General features: G+C 45.9%; 1 protein-coding gene across 4 annotated transcripts in view; it reads right to left on the bottom strand.

Annotated features, from left to right (window-relative positions):
- Positions 1 to 12,497: 12,497 nt before the first annotated feature.
- The window catches only part of CLYBL (citramalyl-CoA lyase), a 234,511-nt gene continuing 220,153 nt past the window's right edge, over positions 12,498 to 26,855 (bottom strand). For 2 of the 4 annotated variants that reach the window (XM_081081357.1, XM_081081353.1), the window contains one exon: positions 12,498 to 12,860. The gene's annotated coding sequence lies outside the window, so the exon portion shown is untranslated. Of the gene's footprint in view, positions 12,861 to 25,267; positions 25,917 to 26,855 lie in introns of those variants that run through there. The other 2 variants (XM_081081356.1, XM_081081352.1) reach the window with 2 other exon arrangements.

Here is a 26,855-nt window from a genome sequence, read left to right on the forward strand (position 1 = left end):
GCCCTCAGGGAATGTCCCACTGATGGCTTAGGGCTATGGTCAGCAAACTGCGGCTCGTGAGCCACATGCGGCTCTTTGGCCCCTTGAGTGTGGCTCTTCCTAAGCCTTAGGAGTACCTTAATTAAGTTAATAACAATGTACCTACCTATATAGTTTAAGTTTAAAAAGTTTGGCTCTCAAAAGAAATTTCAATTGTTGTACTGTTGATATTTGGCTCTGTTGACTAATGAATTTGCCAACCACTGGCTTATGGCATCCTTAGCACTCTCATGGAAGGAGTGCGCTGACCACCAGGGGGAAGCTCCTGCGTTGAGCATCTGCCCCCTGGTGATCAGTATGCATCATAGCGACTGGTCGTTTGGCCATCCGGTCAATTTGCATATTAGCCTTTTATTATATAGGATGGGCATAATGGTGATGAGAGCTAACTTATTAGATTGTTGTGTGAATTCAAATGAGTTGATTAACAAAATGCTTAGCACAGTACCTGGCACAGAACATAAAATGTACAGTTTTGACCATTTGTAAGAGTGCAGCTTGGCCCTGACCAGTTTGGCTCAGTGGATAGAGCATCGGCCTGTGGACTGAAGGGTCCCAGGTTCGATTCTGGTCAAGGGCATGTACCTTGATTGCAGGCACATCCCCAGTAGGGGTTGTGCAGGAGGCAGCTGATCAATGTTTCTCTCTCATCGATGTTTCTAACTCTCTATCCCTCTCCCTTTCTCTCTGTAAAAAATCAATAAAATATATTTTTTAAAAAAGAGTTCAGCTTGGTGTCACGAAGAACATTGACATTGTTGTGTAACCACCACAACCACCCATTTCCAGAACTTTTTCATCTTCTCAAACCAAAACGCTGTACCTGATAAAAAGTCACTCCTTCTTCTCCTTCCTCAGCCCCTGACAGCCACTATTCTATTTTCTGTCTGTATGAATTTGCCTACTCCAGGAAGCTCGTGTAAATAGAATCATACAATATTTGTCTTTTTGTCACTGGCTTACTTCACTGTGCATGTCTTCAAGGTTGTCCATGTTGTAGCAGGTGTCAGTTTTCTTCCTTTTTAAGGCTGAATAATACTCCACGGTATGGATGTACCATGTTTTTTTTACCCATTCACCTGTTGATACACGATCTGCACATGCTGAATATTTTAATAACTGTCCCTCCTTTAAGGAACTAGCAGTTTGAGTGTGTAGGACCAAGCAGTTTAACTCACTGGGTTCTTAGCTCTCTCTGAGGTAGGGCTTTTTGGAGACAGGTGGCAACATTGGCAGTAATATGTTGTGGGCATCAACATGTCCATCTGCTCCTAAAGGTGCTCTCTGCCAGGTTGGCATGGTGCCTGACATCCCAGCAGGAAGGTTACCTGTACCATGGAACCGAGTTCCTGGGAGGAGGAGTCCAGCACGTCAGAGTGAGTGCAGTGGGCTGGTCACCTGGACCAGAGTCCTGGGAAGGCCGTCTGGGAGTGCATGTTTGGGAAAGGCAGGGAGAAGATGTGAAGCTGGAGACCTTGGTCAGCAGCCTGGGATGGACGGGAAGGCCTCAGACAGCCCAAGGGAGGTGCATCGTTTAGGGCAGTGCTTCTGTTCCTGGGTCACAGGCTGCAACAGGGGAAATGTCCCCACTCGTGCCAGAATTCCTCTGTGGCTTCTTCATTCCTTTGCCCAATTCCCACTTGCTCCATAACATCTTTGGAGTCTCTGTCTCCCGTTCACCTTCTTTCTAGCCTATCCTGTGTGCACCCCACCCGTAGGTCTCTACTTCCTAGCTTCCTCTCACTTCCTTGGGTTTTAGTAGGAAATCCGAGGTCTCTACTAGAAAATCTGAGAGGCTTGATTCATCCTTGTTATCAAGCATGTCAAACTCAAAGACTAACACGGGCCAAATAAACAAGGCATGCAGCCCGCGGGCCGCGAGTTTGACATGCTTGTTCTAGATCAGCGGTTCTCAACCTGTGGGTTGCGATCCCTTTGACGGTCAAACAACCCTTTCACAGGGGTCGCCTAAGACCATCCTGCATATCAGATATTTACATTACGATTCATAACAGTAGCAACATGACAGTTATGAAGTAGCAACAAAAATAATATTATGGTTGGGTCACAACATGAGGAAATGTATTTAAAGGGCCAGAAGGTTGACAAGGTAGCTAGCTGCAGGCTAAATGTGCTGGGTGGGACTGAAAGAATAAAACAAGGGTTCTGGAGAATCCAAGTGATTGTTCTTTCCACATTTATGAGCAGAGGGGCTATGGCAGTTGATGGCGATACAGGTGGCAGAGGCAGCACTCCAGTCTGTTGTGTGGCCAGGGACAAAAATGTGGAAGCCAATGACGTGGACAGTTTCAGTGTGATGGGTACTGAAATGCAGGTCATGCAGGGACCAACGGGGGCACGAAGGAGCAGTTGGGTCTTGGTGGGTCAGGAAAGCTCACTCAGTTCAGGTACAGCATGACATAATTGCATTTGGAACCTGCCAGAATCCAGGAACACACCGTGCTATTCTATAGATGGAATTACTCAATTTCCATTACATATGGAATTATTCCATTTTCCTATTGTGCATTTATGTTGTGAGAGAGACAGTATTGGAAAATGAAAGGCCATCAGCTGGGGTTCAGGCAGAACATTATGCTGGATCTCGTGCTATAACAGTTGCTTTACTCACTTTTTATGGCTTGCCTCACTGCTGCTCCCTCTCTGCTGCCCCAGTTTGTTACTCACAGTTTATGGCTTCTTCCTCACCGGACTGTTCGGGGATTTGCAAATTGATGCTCATGAGGCTTTGAAAACCCTGTGAAAACCATATTAGGTTAACATCAAGTAAAAAGCACTTCTTGTTTACTTAGAGATGGTCAAACAACAGAAGTAAACTGAGTGGCCAGATTATTATGACCACCTCACATTTGTAGGCAAATTAGCTATAATTTCACACTGAAGCTGCTAGAGGGCCAGACCACTATAAATAGGGAAGCAGGTTGTTTACCATGACAGTAGAAGTGATTTTTTTCTGAAGATATGGGTAAACAACGAGAATTAACAGCTTTTGAACGTGGGATGGATATATATATATATATATATATATATATATATATATATATATACTGAGTGGCCAGATTATTATGACCACCCCATCAGTACTGCGTTGGGCCACCTTTTGCCTTTAATACTGCGGCGATTCTTCTTGGCATTGACTCCACGAGATGTTGAAAGGTGATGCGAGGAATCTGAGACCATGACTGATGAATAGCACTGCCCAGTTCTGTGAGATTTGATGGTTGTGGAACCAGCTGCCTGATGGCTCTTTTCACTTCATCCCACAAATGCTCAATTGGATTGAGATCTGGTGATTTTGGGGCCACCTAAGCAAGGTAAAGTCTCCCTCATGTTCTTGAAACCACTCCTGCACAATACAAGCACCGTGGCATGGCGCATTGTCTTGTTGGAAGAAGCCATCTCCATTGGGATACGCCATCAACATGATAGGATGAACTTGATCAGCAACGATACTTAGGTATGTTGTGCTATTCAGACGTTGTTCCACACGAATTAAAGGGCCCAAATCATGCCAGGAAAACATGCCCCAAACCATAACACTGCCCCCACCAGCTTGAAGTGTTGCACTCATGCATGTGGGGTGCATGCTTTCATGCTGTGTCTGCCAAATTCTCACTCTGCCATCTGCATGATGCAACTGGAAACTTGATTCATCGGACCACATGACTTTTTTCCAATGCTCGATTGTCCAATCCTTGTGTTCCTGTGCGAATTGAAGACGTTTTATCTTGGTAACTGCAAACAGCAAAGGTTTTCGAACAGGCCTTCGGCTTCCATATCTCATACGATGCAGTGTGCGGCTAATTTGCCTACAAATGTCAGATGGTCATAATCTGGCCACTCACTATATATACATACATATATATATATATATATGTATATATATATATATATATCCATCCATCCCACGTTCAAAGGCTGTTAAATCACGTTGTTTACCCATATCTTCAGAAAAAAATCACTTCTACTGTCGTGGTAAACAACCTGCTTCCCTATTTATAATGGTCTGGCCCTCTAGCAACTTCAGGGCAAAATTGTAGCTAATTTGCCTACAAACGTCAGGTGGTCATAATAATCTGGCCACTCAGTGTATATATCAAAGCAGCTTTAGCTATTCAATTGATCAGAAGGCAAGTGAAAAGATTTTAAAACATTATACTTTAAACCTGAGTACACAAGAAATGCAAAAGGAGAGGGAAACTTGCACTATGGTTCAAACTTTGGTCATTAAAATGAATAGAAAACATAAACAACATGTCTCCCTGTCTCTAAAAAAAAAAAAAAATCAATAAATAAAAATTAAATAAATAAATTCAAAATAAGACAAAATAAGAAATATTGTTAATCATTAGAATTACAGAATTTTTTTCAGGCCCTTGAGAACTGAGATCTGGATATTCAAACCAAGATCAAACAGCATGACCTCCACTGTATGTGTTTTGAATAGGAGATTGGTTTAGGGCGGTGCTTAATGTTTCATTGATTTATAATAATTCTGCAAATCTCTACTGTATGTATTCAGCCCCCAAATACACTCACCTCCCCATTCAAATAACTAAGGAGTCCACTGTTAGAATGGCCTCAGATGGGAGTGTAGCATTTCAATGTCTGCCAATTCAGCAAATATTTTAAAAACAAGATTTAAATTTGTTTGCATGTTATGAATCTTACAGGTTATTTTACTGTAAAAAGAAAATGTAATATTCTCTCTCTATTTTTTATTTTGGGGACTCCACCACATAATTTTTTGGAACTCTAGATATTGGCTGAAAAAAAAAAAAAGGTTTTAAAATGACAGCTAGTGATTTTCAGGCATTTATCCAAATATTTCCCCCTATTTCTAAAACACATAGAAAAGTGATATGCCTGCTTTCTTAAGGGATTTTCCAGGGATTATCCCCTTCAAGTACAGTAATCCTGAGCTGAGTCTGGCTGTCAGTTTCATTAAGAAGGCAGTAGCTCTTCTTGGCATAAATGTCCTTCCACGAGGCTCTGTGCAGCTGCCTGCGGCGCTTGCTGGCGAGGAGCACCCAGAGAGGGAAGCTGCACTCAGAAATAGCCCAAGAACTACTTATTTACTTTAGAGCTAGAGGTGGCGGCAGGTTGTTTTTAAAAGACTTCTTTGGGGACTTGTGACTTTTCTTGTGTTTGGGGGGTCAGGCAGGGAAGGACTTGGAAGCTCACACTATTTCTGGGGTGCTCCTGTTAGCCAGGAGTCATGGAATTTGCCTGCCCGTTGGTTATGTCTGAGTTTGAATTTGGTTATACGTGGGTTCTGTGGCAGATTTTAATGTCTTTCTTTGTTGGGAAGAATCTTTGCATAAAAGTGCTTTTGAAGAACATTTGCAATGAAGCTGGGAGCCATTTAGGGAACTGGCATAGAGAGTCTTCTAGACACACAGAGAGGGGAGAGCTACTAGAGGGAAGGGGGCAGGTGTGTGGGATTAGCCAAAGGAATAGCCCAGGAAGCGGGGAAATGAGCTCTCTCATTACCAGTCTTGTCGCCACCAAGGCAAACTCCAAGGCTGTGGGTCCAGGGAACATTCTTAGGAAGGGGCGACAACCACACCACTTTCTTTCCTGGCCAAGTACACGCAGTGCATAGGTGGCCAAATCAATGCCCTGCTTCTCTCTGGAGAATGAAGGCTGTGGAGGTGAGGGAAGAGATGGAGAGAGCAAAGATGGGGGTGGGATAAAAGTGAACAGCTTACTGCAGTGCCTCCAACCTTTTCTCCACCGTGGCACAGAGAAAATAATAATATTTTCATGGCAACTGGGCAGCTCTTGGCAGGAGATGACCAGCTTGGAAGCTGCAGCCATTCTTGGCCCTGCTCAGCCACCCAAGAGCTGAGCAGATCAGTGGCTCAGGCACACGGATAACCTGTTCTTTTGCAGGGATCGGGGGAACTCTGTCTAGTGAACATCATGACTACACAGCCACAAGGTGGAGGTCACGGAGCCCTTTTAGCCTCTGATGAAAGTTATGGGCCCCTCTCCCCAGAAAGGCCGTTATGTAATACACATAGGATTTTGCTCACAATTTCAAGGGATTCATGGGAATGCTCAAGTCTTGCTTTAGAAGTTTAGATAATTCATCAAGGAAAAGGCATTGATGAATAAATAAAGGCAAAGTCATATGGATGAATTCAGCAAAGCAGATTTAAAAAATTCATCTAAAGGATAGAATTACGGACTCTTTGGGGTTTTAAAGACCTTTCCATAAAGTTCTGGCTTTGGAAGTGGCTTGAAAGCTGGGGACACTAAGCAGAAAATACCCAGGCCAGGTAATTGGATTCGAACAGTTGAGAACTTTGCAGTGGTTGAACAGATTGCTCAGCTCCACGTTGTCTACTTTTAAAAGGTAGTAATGTTAACGTGGCCGGGGTGGTTAACTGGTAAATGGTCAGTTAGATCAGTGGCACAATTTTAATTTCTGAATCCATTTCTTTCAAAGTCTTTTCAAATGGAACCTTCTTTAATTTTCTCAGTAGGCATGGAGGAATGGGAAGGGAGTGTGAGGGATGCCCTCACGTGGACTTCCAAGTTTGACCCGGGGCTGCTTGGGCATTTTGCCCCCCCGGGCGCGGCTCCTTGGTTCCCAGTCTTTTATTCTGATAGACTCGGCTTCACTTGCCCAACTAAGCCCACGTGTACTCCTCAAGCACCTGAGTGCTACGATGCCAGGTGCTCAAAAACAACACATTCACGGCTCCGAGTAAATGCCTTACCAACAACTTCTGAAACAAAATAAAAACCAGATATGAAAGAGACTAAAAGGCGAGTAAAGGGATGGAGCATCAGTGTTACCTTGAATAATGTTTGACTTCTGTTAGTTTAATCTCAGGTCTCACATCACGTGAAAGTTGTGTCTTTGCAAAACACAGCCTGGAGGGAAATTTTGCCAGTGTCGTGCTCTGGTGAGTTAATATGCATTTAAACAGTTTTGTAACAGATTATTTACCAACGGGAACAGAATGCCTTGGCAAGGGATGCTTTAGAGAGAGCTGTTCTATTGCACTAGCTTATTCCATATTTCAAAATAATTTCCACATACCTCCTAGTTCTTATAGGTTCTCTCAAGCTCTTCCCTCTACTGGTCGATGAAAGGAAAGAACTGACAGGTAGGTGAGATTATGTTGCCCTCTGGTGTCAGCCAACCCAGAAGAAAGACTTAGAACTCGCCCTAACCGGTTTGGCTCAGTGGATGGAGCGTCGGCCTGCGGACTGAAGGGTCCCAGGTTCAATTCGGCCAAGGGCATGTACCTGGGTTGCGGGCACATCCCCAGTAGAGGGTGTGCAGGAGGCAGCTGCACATCGATGTTTCTCTCTCATCGATGTTTCTAACTCTCTATCCCTCTCCCTTCCTCTCTGTAAAAAAAAAAAAAATCTATAAAATATATATTTAAAAAAAGAAAAAGAAATAGCTAGAACTCAGGAAGGGGATAAGAAGTAGAAGGAAGTAGAAAGATGACACTCCATACCTGAAGGTGGAGATGGAGAGGGAAGGGAATGGAGAGGGAAGAAGGGAGATGGGCCTGCCATGCTAGACCCATTGGCTCCTCTTCTCATTGGCAAATGGTGGGATTTCACCTCCCCATCTGGCTGAGGAGGAGAGTGATACCCCCAGGGCTATCTGCCCGATGAACCGGGAGCCTCTGTGATTGGTGATGGGGAAGAGTAAGCTCATGGAGAGAGAGATGTGGGTAGGCCTTTCTCTTCGGGGAACCAATTGGGAAGAGAACTATGCGATGGCCAACCATCGGCATTGCAGATTCCTAACTCTTTCTTGAGATGGAGCCTGAGATCCTCATCCCTTTTAGGGGCGTCCACCAGTACCCCCAAAGAGGGGCAGGGCCTTACTGTCTAGTTCTTCAGTATATGCCTGGGCATGAGGGCCTTGGTGGTGTTGGTAGGTGGTGACAATACCTCTGCCCCCTGGAGCTCCTCCTTACCCCAGCTCTTCCCCTCTTGCCCTATTGTCAGACTTTGCCCACTCCCTGGCTGTGCTTGCCAGGGTTCATAAGCAGGGTGTGGTTGGTTCAGACAGCTTATTCAATCTTGAGTCATTTTTAGATGTGTCTTCCTGTCACTGCCTTTTTGTGCCCTATACAGGGACAGGCATCATGTCTTCTTGATGCAAGCTGTGGTAAGTCAGTGAAATATTGCTGAGGATTTTTTCATATAGAAACAAATAATTGGTGCCTATTTAAAGAAATCAATGGAAGCCTAGAGCAAAAACGTGGACAAAGGCTGTGACCGGTATGGCTCACTTGATTGGGCATTGAGGCAGCTGATAGATGTCGATGTTTCTCTCTCTCCCTTCTCCCTTCCTCTCTCTCTAAAAAGTCAATAAAAATAAGTAAATAAATAAAAAAGAATGTGGGCAAGGTTTGGGCAGAGGCATGGGAAGGTCAAGCATTCCATCTCTGGTCAAGACTAGAGGAGCTAATGGAGCCATGGGAAGGAAACCCTTGTGCAGCAGAGCCCCATGGGGAACGGGGTTGCTTGGTTACCTGGAAGGAGGCGGGAAGTGAGACAAAGGAGGAAAGTGAAGTTGAGAGAAGGAGGCACCATCAGTTGCAAGTTCCTTTTGTAGGTTCTTCCGGGGTCTTCACATGTTAGTTCAAAGCTGAGACTTCTGAAGTATTCCAAGGGCTGGCAGAACTCCTGAATGAAAGAGGATTAATAGCCCAGCTCTTAGCACCTAGTAAAGTCAAGAGGTATTATTGAATGAATGAGTGAAACATTGCAGTTGATTTCATCATTGGTTTTCAAATAGAGGGCGTATAGATGGATGGTAAGTAAGAAAAAAACAGCAGGAAAACAGGTTGTTTTTGTTCACCCACCCTATGGCCATGTAGAAGCTCAGGTTAGGGCTGGTTAGATTTGTGAAGACTATGGAAGACTAGAAAATATAAGAGAAGTTAAGAGAGAGAAAGGAAAGCCAGTAGAGTAATTTTCCAAGACAGCTAATTCATAGATTTTAATTCATTTAATAGTTATGCAATGGAAACAGTAGTTCCTCCAAACTCTATTCTTCAGGCAAGGTAATACATTGGGGATTGTGTGAGGAACCCCACCGGGCACTTCCTGTTTGTATCCCTCGGTATTTTCTCCACAGGTGAGCCCAGCTTAGGTGAATGCATATGAATACCTAGGAGTGGCTTTTTGAACAAAGAAGCTGCTAACGGACACTCTGAACGCCAGTGGTGTGTGAGATCGCACCCATTTCCCTCGGTGCCTTCCAGGTGGTCCCTGCCTTTGAACTTCCGGTCTTTGAGTGCTCATCCACTTCAACCCACTTCCTCTGCGTTTGCTGCCTCAGAGGACGTGGCTGAGTTTACTCTCTACTCCAGCACTGGCTTTGCTGTAACCTTCGTGCTCTTTTCTAGCAAAGATTTGGTGAGATTCACTGTAATCAGACTAGCTTGTTCCTTAAGAAATTGGTTCATTTTGGCTTCATTGTTATTTGTCAAAACATGAGCTATACTGCTATGGGTCAATCATTTTGCTAAATCTTCCTTTTCCCCTCCCCACCTTTCTTTGTAAGTCAAAGCTATTTTGTATTACCCAAGCAACAAAATGATTTACAAAATAAAAGACAGGGACAATCTATTCTAATGGTTAGAAGGCAATAAACAATATTTATGTGCGCCTGGCTGATGCTGACTTTCGGAGAGTGTTCACCTGTAAACTGAAAGCTGGGGGAAATGAAAGATGAAAAGCCAGTCCTGGGGTTCTAATTCTGAGTACGCATCTTCTTAGGAAAAAATAAATCTTCATATTTTTTGGGTTTCAGATTCTGCGTTTGTCAACCGAAGTTATTAACTCGGAACCCTCTATCAGTAATGCTGTCTCGAGTTGTTGCAGGTTTTCACAAGGCTGATTGTCAGGGCTGGGGCTTGGAGGACGGTGGTGTGGGAGAGGGACTGGGGGTGGGGATGGTGTAAATCCTTAAAAGGCAAAGCTGCCGGCTTCCTGGGGCAGGAGGGCCCTGAAATTTGAACCCTTCCTAGGCCTCATCTTTTCCTTTCTCTTTCAAATAATAACGCCCTAGTGAAGAAAAAGATTTTTAAAATTAAAAAACAGCAGCCGATTGTGTCTGCCCTTGTCGCATTCTCCTGCTGCCACCATCCACCTCTTGGTGCCCCTAACTGCTGCCCAGTGGTGGGTGTGCAGGAGACTCAGGGCTGTTGGGGTCGCTTTATAAACCCGCTTGCACCCTGGCTGATGAATCAGTAGTGAAGCTTTGCTCGGTAATATTTGTACGGAAAATGCAATGTTTGCACAATAAAGCTCTCCAGATTTTTAAGCCGTAGGAGCGAAGCCAGTTTACAATCAATGATAACAGGTTTCCCTCGCTGCCATTACCACAAATAGTATCTTATTTCAGCAAAATGGTGGCAACCAGCGGGAGGTCCAACAATGCAGATTTCAAGCAGAAAATTTAATTTTATATACAATTCACAGTTGTGCGCAGTGAGAAATATTTCTCACTGCATGAACTTTCTGGACTCGGCTCTAAGCAAAAGGAGTTTCAATTTCTGTAACGCCTTGCTCAGCAAACAATGCCCCTAAGCACTTCCTGGTAAAATATGGCTTAAAATTACGCAGGATATTTATTTGGAGCAATTAAAGGAAGCGGCTGCATTGCACACAGATCCATTTTTAATGTAGACGTTAAATTGGCCGAGATTTGAATGCTGAGAGCGGGCTGCCGTGCTCTCCGCCCAGACCTGCTCCCTGGTGAGGCAGCTTTCCGCCTGGGCTCATTGGAAACTCTGGGACAGAAGCCTACAGTGGCGCCGTTGACATTGAAGAACCCTGGGTTCGGAGGAACCGACTCGCAGACTGGGCCCAGAAAGAGTGGGGGGTACCGGGAGGAGAGGAGGGTCCCGGGCCGTCCCATGGACAACCGAGAGGTGCCAGCCCCTGACTAATGGGTGTGGGCTGGGTCCAGAGGGGGCAAGGCTGCTTTCTCTGGGTGGGGGAAGTAGGACTTACTCCTCTGTGTGATGGTAAGGGGATATCATGCACATACTGTACTTGGTAAGAGCAGGCCGAGACCGGGTCAGAGGGAGGAGACTGAGTCACAGGGCCAGAGACAGAGAGGAGAGGTAGAGTCAGGGGGGCGTGGACAGGGAGGAGGGGGTATGCTGAGGCAGAGGGAGAAGGCCCCAAGGCTAACCTCAGGGAACAACCTTCCAGTTGAAGCGTGGACAGGAACTCATATTTGAGATGTGCATGCGGAGGTCCAGCTGGGAGGAGGTAATGAGAGTGGCTCCTGAAAGAGAGGTAAGTCTGCCCTGAGCTAAGAGGAGCTGAGGGAGGCAGTCAGGAGGGCCCTGCCCGCCTGGTCTCACCCCTGGGCCATGCCCGAAGGCATCTCTCTGCTACGGGAGTAAAACGCCCCCTCCAATGTCCATTCCCCTGGTTTCCCAATAGGATCTGTGGTGGAGCCCCCACATGCACCTGGGGACCCCTTCACTCCCCACTCCTCACCTTCCCACCCCTGCTGGCCTTCACCTCTTCCCAGGTGTCTGAGCTCAGGTGACCTTGAATTAATATGGACAGTTAATATTGAGGGGGGCAGCAGTGACGTAAACAGGAGCAACCCAGCCCTGTTGTATGTTATGGCAGGCCCCCGGGGGAGCAGTCATGGGGGCACTGTGCCTGGCTAGGGGGAAGGCAGAGCTGGGCTTAGTAACAATGCCATCTCCCATTTATGGAGGGCCTACTCCACCGGGTCCAGTCACATGTCCCATTTAACCCACAACAATCCAAGAAGGGGGCCCCGTCTACCTAGGAGGAATTGGAGGCTCAGAGAGTGTTCAGTGACTTGCATAGCTGAGGTCACAGAGTTAGCCAGTGGCCATGGACCCACACAGGAGGGCAAAGTACTAGTAAAAGCTGCTCCACCATGTTCTCCCAGGAGTGGGGGCTGGAGGGCATTTGGGGAGCTGGGCTCCAGTCCTGGGAGGAGGGCAGTCACAGGCAGCTCTGGCAGCAGGGGCCTGGGAAAATCAAACCTGAGGGCCAGAAGGTAAGGTTTAGGCCAGAGACACCCACAGGCGCTGGTTAGCAGTCACTGCCTGGCCCTGTTTGGAACGTCGTTCTGAGTCTTAATTTAGACGCAGTTAGAAAAGATACTGAAGATGATTAGCAATGTCTGGCCTGAACCAGGTGGGGAAGCAGTGGCTGTTAGAATGGAATTGCCATCCTCGTTTAGGTGCCTCTAGGCTTTGAGAATTTTTTTCTTCTGGCCAGTTGCTCATTATGTTCCACAAACAGATAGGAATCTAACCTCTTTCTCCCTTATTAACCCGAGTCCACAGCTTTGGAGTTGCATTTAGTCACAAGTCCTATCTGGGAAGAAGAATCAGGCGTGCACAAAGGGAAAGCCAGGGAGTGCTTAACGAGATCTAAAAATCCAGAGAGCAGAGGGAAGATTTCTTTACTTCACGGAGATTTGTGTTTGGGACTGAGTATGGGTTTGGCACTATCCTGAGTGCTTTATGGGATATGGACTCATTTGCTCTTCATAGAAACCCTAGTTTACAAGTGGAACAGTGAAACCCAGAGAGGGTAGGCAACTTGTCCAAGGCCAGACAGCTTTGGGAACTTGAGCAGCCGGATGCTGGAACCCACAGGATTAAGTCACATGAGCTTCCTCTCCGTCGTGTCCATCGTTCTGTGCTGCTTTTCATGGGTTTGGTGCTGTCCATGCTTCATGTTTGTTTCCCAGGCCAGACGGTGAGCTCTGAAGGAAAGGATGATGCTTTGCTCTGACATAGGAAGAGCTGAAACATGAATACCGACTGTTAATGGCACGATTTTAGGAATCAATCGCGTTTGTATTTGAGTCATTTTTCTAGGTGTGTGTCTGGCTCCACCACTTGAGTGAGCTTCTCGGAGTGGACGCTGAATCACATGTTCCTGAATCCCCGGCATTTAACACAACACAGAGAAGAGCATCTCTCATGTGTTCATTAATTCATTAACTGACTCATTCAACGAACATTTTTCAAGGGCAAGCACCACGCTAGATGTCAGGAATGAACAGAGTAAATAAACTCTCAGCCTCTGTGGTTGAATTCCAACCTCACAAAAATAGATACAGAAAAACGATGCTGACATTCTTTAAATTTCACATGTCTATTGTACAAAAATAATACCAGACTATTCATTCCCTCCTTATCATACTGTATGATGAAATAAAGATGCAAACACCTATCTTATTCCTATTTTACTTACCAAAGGCATTGGTTGCCCATATTAGTCAAATCGCCTATCTAAAGTTAAGAGAAAGCGCTTTCGGTACAGAGCTGATGGGAGAGAATCGGGCTCCCCATGCGAGGTAGGGCGGTTCCATCCTCTTTTGTGATATGAAAAGCGTCAAGCATTATTAAGTGGTGACAGAGCGTACACTTGGCTTCTGGTATTTCTTTGAAGCCTTGCCTGTAGAGCAGGAATGATTCCACAAATGGCCAGGGAGCCACCCTCCCCCCAGCCGCCCTTCGCACCAGGCCCAGGTGTGTAAACAGAGCAGCCGGGCCCTCCTCCCTGGAAGAAGGAATTCTGAGATTGGACAGCTGGAGTGGAGTATTTTTCAAGAATTTTTCCCTGACCACTGAGGCAGTATCTCAAAATTCCCCTCGACTGCTTTTCTGATTCCCTGAGGCTGCTAACATCCGAGAGCCCTCCTTACAGAGAGGGAAACGGCTCTTTTCAAGAACCTACAACCCACAGGGAGCGGGTGGCAGAGTGGGACCGGAACTCAGGTCACTTTCTGGTGCATCCTGGGTGTTGTCCACTGCCCAGCACAGCTGAGCCAGTGCCCGCCCCCGCACCCCGTGAGGAGAAGTGACCTGGCCCATGTCAGAAGGAGCCCCGGGCAGCCTGTGCCCAGTCCTGGCAGCAGGAAGTGTGAGCTCATATGGAAACTACCTGCTGGGGCCCCTCTAGTCAGGTCTTCTAGGTATAATTAATCATAGAATGATCAGAAGCAGAGTTTTAACAGATTTCTATTTGTAATTAGCTCCATCCTGATTTTTTTTAAAATTTGACATATATTTAATGAAAATTTTGGAAATACAAACATGTAAAAGGAAAAAAAATCACTTGTAGTCTTGTCATCCAAACACAGTGATTGCTATCTTTTTGACATATTTTCGTCTGGTGCTTTCTTTCTTTCTTTTTCTTTTCTTTTTTAAAAAAATATATCGATTTCAGAGAGGAAAAGAGAGATAGAAACATCAATGATGAGAGAGAATCATTGATTGGCTGCCGCCAGCATATCCCCCCCCTCCCCCCGGGGATAAAGCCTGCAACCCAGGCATGTGCCCTTGGCTGGAATCGAACCTGGGACCCTTCAGTTCGCAGGCTTACGCTCTATCCACTCAGCCAAGCCAGCTAGAGCCCTTCCTTCCTTCCTTCCTTCCTTCCTTCCTTCCTTCCTTCCTTCCTTCCTTCCTTTCTTCCTCTCTCCCTCCCTCCCTCTCTCCCTCCCTCCCTCTCTCCCTCCCTCCCTCCCTCCCTCTCTCCCTCTCTCCCTCTCTCCCTCCCTTCTTCTGTTTTTGTCCTAATGAAGGGGGGGGGGGAGAGAGAGAGAGAGAGAGAGAGAGAGAGAGAGAGAGAGAGAGAGACATCAATGTGAGAGAAACATGGATAAGTTACCTCTAGTACATGCACTGACCAGGATCAAACCTGCAATCTGGGGAAGTGCCCCAACCGAGAATTGAACCTTTGACCCTTCAGTGCACCAGATGATGCTCTAAGTAACTGAGCCATCAGCCAGGCTGATGTTATTTCTTAAAAAGGTAAAAGGCCCTGACCGGTTTGGCTCAGTGGATAGAGCGTCAGCCTGCGGACTCAAGGGTCTTGGTTTCAATTCCGGTCAAGGGCATGTGCCTTGGTTGCAGGCACATCCCCAGTGGGAGGTGTGCAAGAGGCAGCTGATCATGTTTCTCTCTCATCGATGTTTCTGACTCTCTATCCCTCTCCCTTCCGCTCTGTAAAAAATCAATAAAATATATTTAAAAAAAGAAAAAAATTTTATTGATTTTTAGAGAGAGAAAGGGAGAAGGAGAGATAGAAATATCAATGAGAGAGGAACATCATCAATCAACTGCTTCCTGCTTCCCCCCTACTGGAGATTGAGCCTGGAACCTGGGCATGTGCCCTGACTGGGAACTGAACCAGCAACCTCTTGGTTCCTGGGTTGGTGTTCAACTACTGATCCACCCTGGCCGGGCTGTTATTCTTTTAAACATCTTTGTAATCACATTATAATAATAATAGCAACTAACATTTTGTCAGGGGCCTACTCTGTGTCAGGGACTGTTCTTTATACATATTAACTCATTCAATTCTCAACAGTTTTATGAGATAGGTACTCTTATGACCTCATTTCACAGATAATAGAACTGAGGCACAGGGAGGCTAGTAACTCACCCAAGGTTACTCAGCAGATAAGGCAGCCTTGCTCCAGACTCTGCAAATGCAGTTTGCTGACTGTTTTTGAACTTAATTTTATATTAAATGTAATTTCTTAAGAAACACCAACTTTAATGACTGCCTAATGTTCCATCAAGTAAATTTCCCATGGTTTACTAAATCTACCTCTCTAATTTAATTGATGCAACTGCCAATTAAGTAGCGTTTGTGAATGAGGCTTTTTCTATATTTAGGATCACAGAATTTCCTTAGAATAAATGCCTAGATCTAGATTTAAAAGGTACAAGGAAAGCAGCCCGGCTGGTGTGGCCCAGTGGTTGAGTGTCAACCCAGAAACCAAGAGGTCACCAGCGGGGACTGTCGGCTCGATCACCAGCAGAGATCATCGACATTTCTCTTTCTCCATGCCTCTCCCTCCCCCCTCTCTCTAAAAAATCAATAAAAACCTCTATATTTTTTAAAAGGTACAAGAAAATGACACTAAATCTGTTGATACACTTTGTCAAATATTTTTTGAGATTGCACTGGTCACACTGCCACTTGCTGTCAAAAAATGATTAATAAATTTGATGGCCAAAAAGCTTGCATTACTCGTTTTAGCAGTTCTCCTTGCCATTAAAAATTTTTTTAATATATATTTTTATTGATTTCAGAGAGGCAGGGAGATGAGAGAGAATCATTAATCCGCTGCCCCCGGCACACCCCACACTGGGGATCGAGCCCACAACCCGGGCATGTGCCCTTGACTGGAATCGAACCCGGGACCCTTGATTCTGCAGGCTGATGCTCTATCCTCTGAGCCAAAATAGCTAGGGCGCCATTAAAATGTTTTAAAAACTTTTTGTAAACGTTTATGGCTGCATGAGAATCAAGCTCTAAACTACTTTTAGATTTCTTCCTTTTTGTTCCTTTTTTTGGTCTCAGACATGGAGCTAGATTCTTGGTTAATTTGCATGTTTATTGTAAAAGTTAATGATGAATAATTAGAAAAGAATTGGGGGAGAGGGAGAGCCAGAATAAGAAAGTCCTTAACTGTCCATCCTGCTTTCACTTTTGCTGGAGCTACTGGAATTGGGGTCTTGGGGCACCTCCAGGGTTACCCTCTTAGAGAGAGAGGAAGGGGAGGATAGAGAGATAAAAACTCACAGCGACATCACTTACTACAGGCACTTAATAGAAACTCAGTAAGTATCTGCTGGAGGAGCAAATGAGTGAATGTATTCTATGTAGGTCCAACATATGGGGTAACCTACCATCTGATAGCAACTATAGCTTTAATCATTGCATCTTAGTCCCTTGGTTAAAGAGAAGAAAAAAAATTGCATCTGTGATCTCAGGTCCTGGCCTTCTTAGGATCCCCTAGGAGTGGCCAACCCGAGGTCTTTTAGCCCAAGGCAGATCACCGAGATCAAAGCTTCCCGGATCTCTCAGGAGGTTCTGGCCGGAGAGGACCAGGTCCTCACGTCACAAGGACTGGAGCTCTCTTTCCCAGGGTGACCTGCAAGCAGCCATCCCTAATGGGGAGAGGGGAGAAGTAGGCAGATTAGGGGGAGCAGGGAAGGTGCGGGAGGCGCTGTCCTTGCTGAGGCAGAGTGAGGGTGTGTTTACAAAAATGGCTCAAAGGCCTGCTGCGCCCCCAGCAGAGGTTTCTCACCCGAAGGAGCCCTTGCTCAGCGCGGCCTCTCTTGAAGCCATTGGAGATGAGGCTAAGCTCACTCTGCCTCCTGGGACCGGGGGACTCACGCGGATGAGTTGTTATCTGACTGACGTCCCTTTGCTTCCGTTACTTAAAAATTAAGTTTATTGGGGTGAATTGTTAATAAGATTCTGTAGGTTTCAACTGTACAATTCTACGATACCTCCTCATTGTCACCCAATATACAGATGAGGTATCATAGAAAGTCACTGAAGTCAAATCTTCCATCACCATATAGTTGATCTTTTTAAAAAAATATATATTTTTGCCGAAACCGGTTTGGCTCAGTGGATGGAGCGTCGGCTTGCGGACTGAAAGGTCCCAGGTTCGATTCCAGTCAAGGGCATGTACCTGGGTTGCGGGCACATTCCCAGTGGGAGATGTGCAGGAGGCAGCTGATTGATGTTTCTCTCATCGATGTTTCTAACTCTCTATCTCTCTGCCTTCCTCTCTGTAAAAAATCAATAAAATATATTTAAAAATAAAATAAAATAAATATATTTTTTATTGATTTCAGAGAGGAAGGAAGAGCGGGGAGAGAGATATGATGAGAGGGAATCATTGATCGGCTGCCTCCTGCACGCCCTTTACTGGGGATTGAACCCGAAACCTGGGCATGTGCCCTTGACCGGAATCGAACCTGGGACCCTTCAGTCCCCAGGCCAACACTCTAACCACTGAGCAAAACCAGCTAGGGCCCTTGCCTCCTTTTTAAATAAAAACTGTACAGTGTGAAGCTTTGTGGTCCAAGTGTTTTTGAGTTCTTTAGATGACACTGGGGCAAATATTACCTTCTGCCTATATAGTTTAAAGATATGTAGGAAAAATAAATTCGCAGAATATTGGTCATGACACATGCTGGTCAAATTTTTAAGTGAAATTTATAGGAAGGCTGCCATCCATGCACATGTACCTTATTTTAAAAATTAATTGTGAAACATTTCAAGACTAGGGCCATTCCACTCTTCTGTGGTCAGTCGGGGATGTGAATGTGTACAAAATTAGAAAGCATGTCACCTGGGAGGAATCAATCAGCTGTCTTACAATTCATGTGGCACAAAACATAATCATGGAAACTTACTTGTTTAAGTTTGCTTCTTAAAGTTTAGCATGGCCAGGAGTTCCCAAATCATGTTATAGTTTCGTACCTCAGACTGCTAATGGAAAAGCCACACGTTATCTTTCAGAGTTTTGTTTGGCTGTTTCACTTTTTAACTGCAAGACGATGGCTCAGACTAAAGCCTTATGTTTCGAGTCTCGGTGGGGCCCAGACATTGGTATTTATTTGACGCACAGGTAATTCTAGCATGCAGCCAAGGTCCAGAGCCTTTGGCCTAGGTGACCTCTCAAGTCCTTCTTGGGCACCAAAATGGTGAATTCTATTCTTTTAAAATTTAAATGAAAGTACCTAAGAAAATCAGATCCACCTCAGATAATTTTGCTCTAAAACATCTTTCTAAATTCAGAGATCTCAGAAGTCCTAAAGTGAAACTTACTTCATAAGTGACCCAACCCCCATGAAGTATTTTGGGCAGATCTTATGAATTTGGCAAGTTTATGTTTGCCCCCACATTTCATTATTTCTAAAAGGCGTTTTAAGTCAATTACCGAAACAAATATTTTTCACCTTTGAGAGTCAAGATGTGGTCAAAGTTTTTGATTTCCATGTGGAAATAAAAAAGAATCAAATAAAAATGTTTATGGATAAAGATAGATGAGCAATGAAGATATTGAATCTCTGCTGTTAACTTGGGATGACAACTGTGTGTGTGTGTGTGTGTGTGTGTGTGTGTGTGTGCGCCTCTACGGGGTCCTGGAGGAGCAGCTGATGTGGGGGGTATACCTCATAGAAACGATAGGGAGAGATGGTGGCAGATGCAGCCATGGGGCAGCACGCTGCGGATTTCAAGGCCATGTCTACCTAGGAACACTATTTCTTGAAGACTGTGTCACCATCCACTTTTAAAAATGTAATTAAACTGGAGATGGTTTTTATTTTGTTGTTATGAAACCTAGGCATCTGCGCTAAGGACTCAAACGACTGTATCCTGTGTCTACCCAGTAAGATTCTCTGTGGCAAAGAGATGCTGAGGTTTTAACTTCTCTATGAATACACTGGGAAACAGAAAGACCCATGTTTGGTGTTTAGATAGAAATACAAGAGAAAGAAGTCACATTATCATCAGAAATGTGCAATCCTAAAGATATTCATTTGAAAGTTTTGAAAAAGTCAAGCTCCTGCCCTGGGGCTTCTGGGAGTTATGTACAAAATACAATAATTAAATTAAGCCCAGCAGTTAAAATTCCTCATAAAAAGAACAAGCTGGAGCGCTTCCCAATGGGGAATGCTTGACTTAAAAGAAAGGTTTTACTCCGTGGCCTGGAGGTCAGCAAACTGGGACTCAGTGGGAATGTATAAAATTTCTTAAAGGGGTTCCTCGGCCTTTGTTTTGTTGAAAGAAAATAAAAGAGTAAAAGGGAACAAGTTTTGAAAATTAAAAAAAATGAAGGTGCAGTCCTAAAATCATCGTGATTTCTATAAATGCAGCACCGGAGGCTATGAAAACATGCTTTCTTTTCTGAGTCCTAATCTAACACACATGCTCTCAGAGAAGGAAGGAAAAAGACCAATGGCGCCATTTGAACAAACCTTTTTAAATGTTCTCATTTTCAGAGGTAGTGCACGCAAACTCGTGACCCACTCATTTGCTACTTATTTTGAAATTATTTACCTTAAATATTCTCATAAATATATTTCACAATTTAAAATTCCTTAGATGACACAGAGACTATCCGTCTTTTTAAAAGTTTATTGTTATTATCATTATTTTTATCTATGAAGCGAGGTTGTAAAAAATGATTTTTTTGGCAGGGGGGTGGGGGTGGGGGTGGGGGTATCACACCCTCCGTAATCTGAAATGGAATCTTTGTCACAATTTGAAAAGATCTGGTTTTGTAAGTAATCATTTATTATTACCTTTCTGGTATTATCCCCCCCACCCCCACCCCCAAGAATAAGATTAAAACAGGATAGAAATAAAATTTTATATCCTTAAACTTTGTACTTATAAGCATCATTCTAGGTTCCCATGTGAGTTTCAGGCTGCAGACTCAAATAATTTGTACTAAAACATAAAGAACCAATACCAATTTAAAGATCCTCAACTTCTTTATCACTTACACAGAATCTGAATTCTGGCTCCACATTAAAACAGCATGATCAAATGCAGGACATTAAGAATAGCAGCTTTGGCAGCAGTATTTAATTTTCTGAATAATTAGCAGCCTCATTGACATTTCTACTTTGATCCCCAAAGTACAACATGAGCCGCCCTCTGCACTCGGGCTCTGGGCAGTGAAATGGGCTGATAAACTTCCCGTGCCAAGTTCACAGTAAATGGACTACAGAACATCCTGAAAACAGCTGGAGACACTAGATTTATTTCCAAAACATGGACACGGAATTAGGGGGGGAAATATATATATATAATCAGGAAAAAAAAACTACAGAATTTAAGGAAAAGTTTGCTTTCTTTCCTATATTTGTTAATTTTGCTTTTGGAATTGTGAGGAGAGAGAGGAAGGTAAAATAACAAGAAACAGGAGAAGGGAAGTGGAGCAGACCACAGAGACAGAGGGAGGAGAGCGAATGAATGACAACACATAGAATGATGAAGGCCATGGAGGATGGGGCCACAGGAGTGAGGCCAGCGCTGAGAGGAGGCCCAGCTTGGCGAGCGCACCCTCGGCCCTTGAGATCTAGGTCCTTCGTCCTTCCACTGGGACTCCTTTCCTTAGACCACCCATGGCATCCTCCAGCATGGAGACCAGCCTCCAGTGGACAGCCTGCAGCGCCTGTGAGCAGCCCGTGTGAGGGGCTGTTCGGTCTGGGAGTCAATAGGGGCCCAGGCGCCGTGCAATGCGTTTGAGGCCGAGTTGTTTGACTTGTGATGAGCTCAGATATCTTCGCCCTGGTCAGGCACTGTCTCTGAGGGAGCCAGTTGTTGAAAAATAGACTTCAGCTACTTTCTTATTGCTTTAAAGACCTCTTTCAGAACTACCTTAGTGGGGAACTTAATGTGAAACCGTAAGAGTAAGGCGTTCTCGGGGGTGGAGCTGTGTGGTTTAGTGCTGGAGTGTCGAGACTGTAGCTGTAGACTTGGTTTTGACAGCTGTGTGACCTTGAGCAAGTCCACTGAAAGGGCCCGTAGTCCCACAACTCCAGGAGGCACACTTACATTGTATTTTTCTCTGTGAATGGAGCCCCCTTCAGTCAGCAATGGGCACTGCCTAATCCGCCAGGGCTGCAGTGTCCTCTTACAAAAGCAGGCTGTTGGACAAAATGATAACGGCTTCGTAGTGAAAGTCCAGGAGTGGGACCAGGAGATTCTGAGCAACAACAAAGGAGCCACAAAACTCCCCTGGCACACGTACAGCTGCCGGAGTGTGCTGCCACAGCCAGCATGTCCGGGGACCGGCCCCGCCAATGCGTTTTCCTGTGGGAACATATCCTGTACCTGCCAATAGCAGTGAATGAGAAAAGGGGGTTCACCTCACAGAAACGCACTTCCCAGCCAGCTTTGCGGCCGTGGGATTCCCACCCTGGACTGCAGCACCGTTTAGCTCCTGGATGGAAGTCACCGAGTGCCTGCTATGCACCAAGCATTAATGAATGCTAGGCGCCTTTTATTTTATTTTTTGTTAGGCGCTTTTTACAAAGCAATATACTTATTTATTTATAGTTTTTAATCTATCTTTCTTTGACATCAATTCTTTTTTTAAAGATTCTTTTTAAAACGGATAAAACATACATCACATAAAATTCACCAGACGCAGGCTGCCCTGGGAAGGGCGAGACCTTGGACATGGCAGTTGTCTGTGGCCCAGGCAGATGCGTGGCCCCAGCCAGAAAGTGGGGCTCTCCCGGGGTAGGAGGGGGACTGGGTAAATTTCTGTGCCCACCTCCTTAACATTGCAACTCTTTGTGAGGCAATTTTCTTCTTATAGTTGAAGAAACTGATGCTCAGAGAGAATACATCACTTGTCTGAATGTAACACAACTCGTTAATTGTACAGCCAGGATCCAAACCGACGTGTCTGACAGAGGAGAGCCTTGGTCCCTGATTTTAATGAACACTTGGATCGAGCTCTTGCTGGGGGTGGAGATGAGCAGGAGGAGGGATCAGAGATGCATGGCAGTGCCCAATATTCAGGGCACTCACACTCTTTTTGGCGGGGGTGGAGGGGCACACAGAAAAAGTGCTACCACAGAAATCTGATCCAATGCAACAGGAGGACTCGGGGAGGACCAGTAAGTTGTCTCTGGGGAGTTGGGGAGGCCTCCCAGAAGTGGCCTTCAAGTTGTGTCTTAAAGGATGGTTAGGAGTTTGCTGGGTAGGTTGGAGACGGAGGGGTTGCTTACGGTTTGTACGAAGGAGCGACAGGCCCTGCAGCCAGGCACAGTCTGGCTGCTTGGTGGCCCGGTCCCCTTGAGAGAGGCAACATGTTGCTGGTGTGGAGACGCCGGTGGGCTCCTGGTGGCCAGAGCGCCTTCACAGGAGACGAGGAGTTTGCACAGAGCTCCCCTGGAAACTGCTGCAGAAATGCCGTTCCTGGAAACCCAGTGGAGGAAACAGACGTGCTCCTTTCCTCATCTGGGAGTTTAGGTATTAACACAGTTTTCCCAGGGAATCTAAGCCAGAAGTTCATGTTGGTTTTTTATGTTCTTCCTTCCATGGAACTCAAAAGAGCCCGTTAAAAAAATAAAGTTAAGCTAGATCCTTGAGTGCATAGTCTTCTGAAGGAACCCCACACCACAGAGCTATCGGAGATGGAATGTTCATTTTCCTCTTGGCTCTTTTGCTGTGTCTGAATAACTAAGGCAATTTGATTCATTATTTCACAACAAAACCAAACCCAGACAAACCAGCTCTTTGGCGTTATGGGGACAAAAACATCTGGTTCCTTTTCATTGAGTCTCTCTCCTTCAGCTACACATGTTAACATCGCAGGATGGTCGGTGTTTAGGCCCCCTTGTTTTTCATAAGCTGGAGTTTTCAATATATCAACTCTCTCATTTACGTAATGAAGGCGATCTCTAAAGTTCCTCCCAGGGTTTGGACTAATCCCTGGGACCAGGTCCAGCTTTCTATATGTTTACATGTTGCACACACAGTATGAGAGAGAAATTGATTTGATCAGTGGAGAAGTCTAATATAGCTACAGGATTCCCGTCCCCCACCCCCCCACCCCCCCTCCCATTAGGCAGGCACAGGTGACTGGGGAGTGGATTTTCTACTCTATATGGTAATAGAAAGCTCTGTCTTTGATTTAAGGTTCAGCAGTTATACTCGGGTAAGTGTGGCTCCCTCTGACCTTTCTGAATGGGTTGATGCCTGAACAAGAGCTCACATCGGAGAAAAGCATCTCCAATTGACCACATTCTGCCCTGAGCCGGAGCACAGCTTTGCAGCTCCCTTTGTGAGGCCAAGGGGAGAAGGGGCCAGGACCCAGAAAGTGTGTTCCCTCAGCAAGGCTGACAGGCTGTTGACAAACACCCAGGGCTGACTCCACTCCTCAGACCCCAGGCAGGACGCTGGCTTCAGGACTGCAGCCTGGCTGAGCTCCCAGGGGCCAGAAGAAGAGAAGGAGATGAAATAGGTGAAAAGAGTGGCTGGTGTTTAAAGCCCACGGTGTGTAGTTGCCCAACGTTTTAAATCGTTAATTCGCACCTCTTTGTTATTATCACGACTGTAGCCGGGGGCGCTTCTTTCCGTGTTGGCACCTGACGGTATTTTACGCCTTTCCTCCTCCCGTGACTCCGCACAGGACCATCTCAATTTTAAAAGTGCATCCGAATAGTGCCAACAATAAACATAGACTTGAAAAAAATAAAGTAATTGTTGACAGAAAATAAAATAAATACAATAAACAAAAGCACATCTGGAACCAGTTCCTAGACTTCCAGGCTAGCTGCCTGGCACCCAGACGGGCTCAACAGATGTTTGTTGAGTGAATAAACGAATGAAGTGATTCTCTCGAAAAAGGTCAGCGAAATCTTGACTTTCAGCAAGGTGGTTTAAGAAAGAAAACATCACCCCCCCCCCCCGATTATTACTAAATACTCTGTGCATTTGAAAGGAAACTCTGCAAAGTTGATTTTAGAGTTTTTTGAAGAAATTCTGAACCAAAAGCTCTCTGAAATGGAATGTTCATTTTTCAGTTCATCCCGATACCGTGTCTGACTAACGTGCATTTCAGCTTAGTGACTGAAAAGCAAGGGCACCCGGGTCTTCCGCGAGTCCCCCGGGCCACGGGTCCCACGGATCCCGCTCTGAGCTGGACAGGTTCAGGGCGCAGGGCTCCGGTCCCAGAGGCCGGGCTCGGGACATGCGCCTGCCGCTTGCAGGACCGTAGGTCCTGGTCCTTGCGTCTGGCCCAGGCGCCGACCTCGGGACGGAGGGACTCAAGGATCGGCCGGTCCCCCGGGCAGGCGCGAGGGCCCCGCGCAGGTGTCCGGCCTGTGTGCCCGGGGTGCTGGGGCCTGGAAGACCCGAGAGGGACGTATTGTTACACTGTAACGAGTCTGATTAACATGCTCCTGACACTTTCTCTTAGTTTCTTGGGCGCCTAGCAACAGCGCACAAAGGCGCGGGATTGTCCCGGGCTCCGCGGGGACACGGGGCAGCCTTTGATCTGCCACCATTACCGCGGGGCTGCGCGCCAGGCTCGCAGGCTCCGGGCGGCCCGCGCTGGGCACGGTCCCGGCCACCGGGCTCCCCGGCCCGCCCCGCTCTCCGCCTCGACGGCCGCTGCGCCCGGAGCGACCACCGAGGGCGGTGCCTGCGGGCCCCCTGCTCTCCGTGTCCGTGCGCCCCGGCCTCGGGGCTCGGAGCGCTGGCGGCGGTGGCCGCGGACTCGGTGGGTCCCGGCCCCGCGGGCGCAGGACCTTAGCCCGGGCTCGCCGGGCCCTTCCCGTCGGAAGCAGCAACAGAACTTTCAATAAGAAAAGAAAAAAAAAAAAAGAGAGAGAGAGAAACTAAAACAAAGGAGAGTAAGGGCGCGAGCAACAAATTAAAAAATTTATTTTGTAAAATTAAAAACAAAAATCTGTGGACGCCAGCCCCTTTGAGCTGAAACTGGGTTTGATCGGCTGCAAACCGCGACCACAAAAGGCGCTCACGATGATTTCGGTTCCTTCCATCACCGCCCTTTCTTCATGTCGTTGGCAGTTCTCACTGATTCGGGAGGAAATATGCTGCCAAATAATTGCTGGAATGTAAACAAACTTCCAACAACAAAAATCACCCGTCACAGAACAGCAAAAAGCTGCCCGATCCCGCCGCGCAGTATTTCAGGCACCAAGTTAGGTATTTGAAAGTAATTTACTTTCCATTTTGTTCGTCCTCTTACACTCCCCCGCGCCCACCCCGATGTAAAATAAAGCCCAGAAAGAATAACTAAGGTTTTAACATTTAAATGTTGCGGTCAACTAATTACGTCCCCCCTAAACTGCTTGTGCAAGCCTCGCGGGGGGGGGGGGGGAGGGGCTCTGGCTGGGAGGACAGGGCCCCGAGCCTGGGGCCCAAGCTCTGCGGTGACCGACGGGCGCGGGGACCCTCGCCAGGATTAATTTCATGTGCATGAGATGCTGCTGACAATCTCAGAGCCTCTTTTGTACCGTAGATCGATTGTCTTCCAAGAACTAGAGGTAAAATAAAAACGCAAGACATTTAGCTTTCCAAGAGAAATGGAAACCATACAAGTAGAATGTTCTTCAAGTTAAAAAAAAAAAAAAGGTGTGTATTCTTTTGTTTCACTTTTTAAGATATCGTTAGCAATTCAACGTCCCCAAAGAAAATCAGTTTTTCCGGCAGGCAAAACTATTGGGGGCAAAGGTGTTCATGATAATAATTGCACGTGTGTTTTAGAAAAGGGGAAAACAACAGGGTCTTTTCCATTTGCCTGGCAAAATACGCCAGAAAACGAGTCCCTTTGAAATTCAAATCGGAGGTGGGAAGTCTTTCCTTCTGGAGGACACTTTCCCCAGCCGGTCCCGGAGGACAAGCCAGAAGGGCAGCCAGCGGTTGAACACTTGCAAATCTGAAGGGACCAGCTCCCAGATGCCCAGAAACTTCCCAACTTGTGCTTCGGGACAGTGCCTGACTCCACCGGAGTGTCCCTCACCGTTTCAATAAAACATGATTGTATTGATATAATCCTCTATACATTAAAATGAGGTTGTCACAGAGTGTCATTAAGACCTCAGTAAAACAATGAAGACATTATTGGGCACCCCCCTCAGGCAAGGTATTAGGGGAATAAAACAATCTACACCACACGGGTCCTATTGAGATTAATGAAAAAATTATGCAAAAAAAGGTCTCAATTTCATTTTCCCGTGACAGGGCTTTGCACACATACAGTCAGTCTTGCTTTGCACCTGATGATTTATTAAACTAATCTACAGTGATCACCACTGATGTTCTCAACTCAATCTTGTCCTGGCTCATTTTCTAAGTAATTGTTTCTCATTAGTTCTGATAATGTTTTAATAGTGTTGCCCATAATTTAGGCCCCACGAATTAATAACAGGGGGGTGATATGGCAAAGCGGTTTGTGATGAGCTACACAAAATATAAAC

Source organism: Myotis nattereri (genome assembly GCF_964212035.1).
Source record: "Myotis nattereri genome assembly, chromosome: 2".
Lineage (NCBI taxonomy): Eukaryota > Metazoa > Chordata > Mammalia > Chiroptera > Vespertilionidae > Myotis > Myotis nattereri.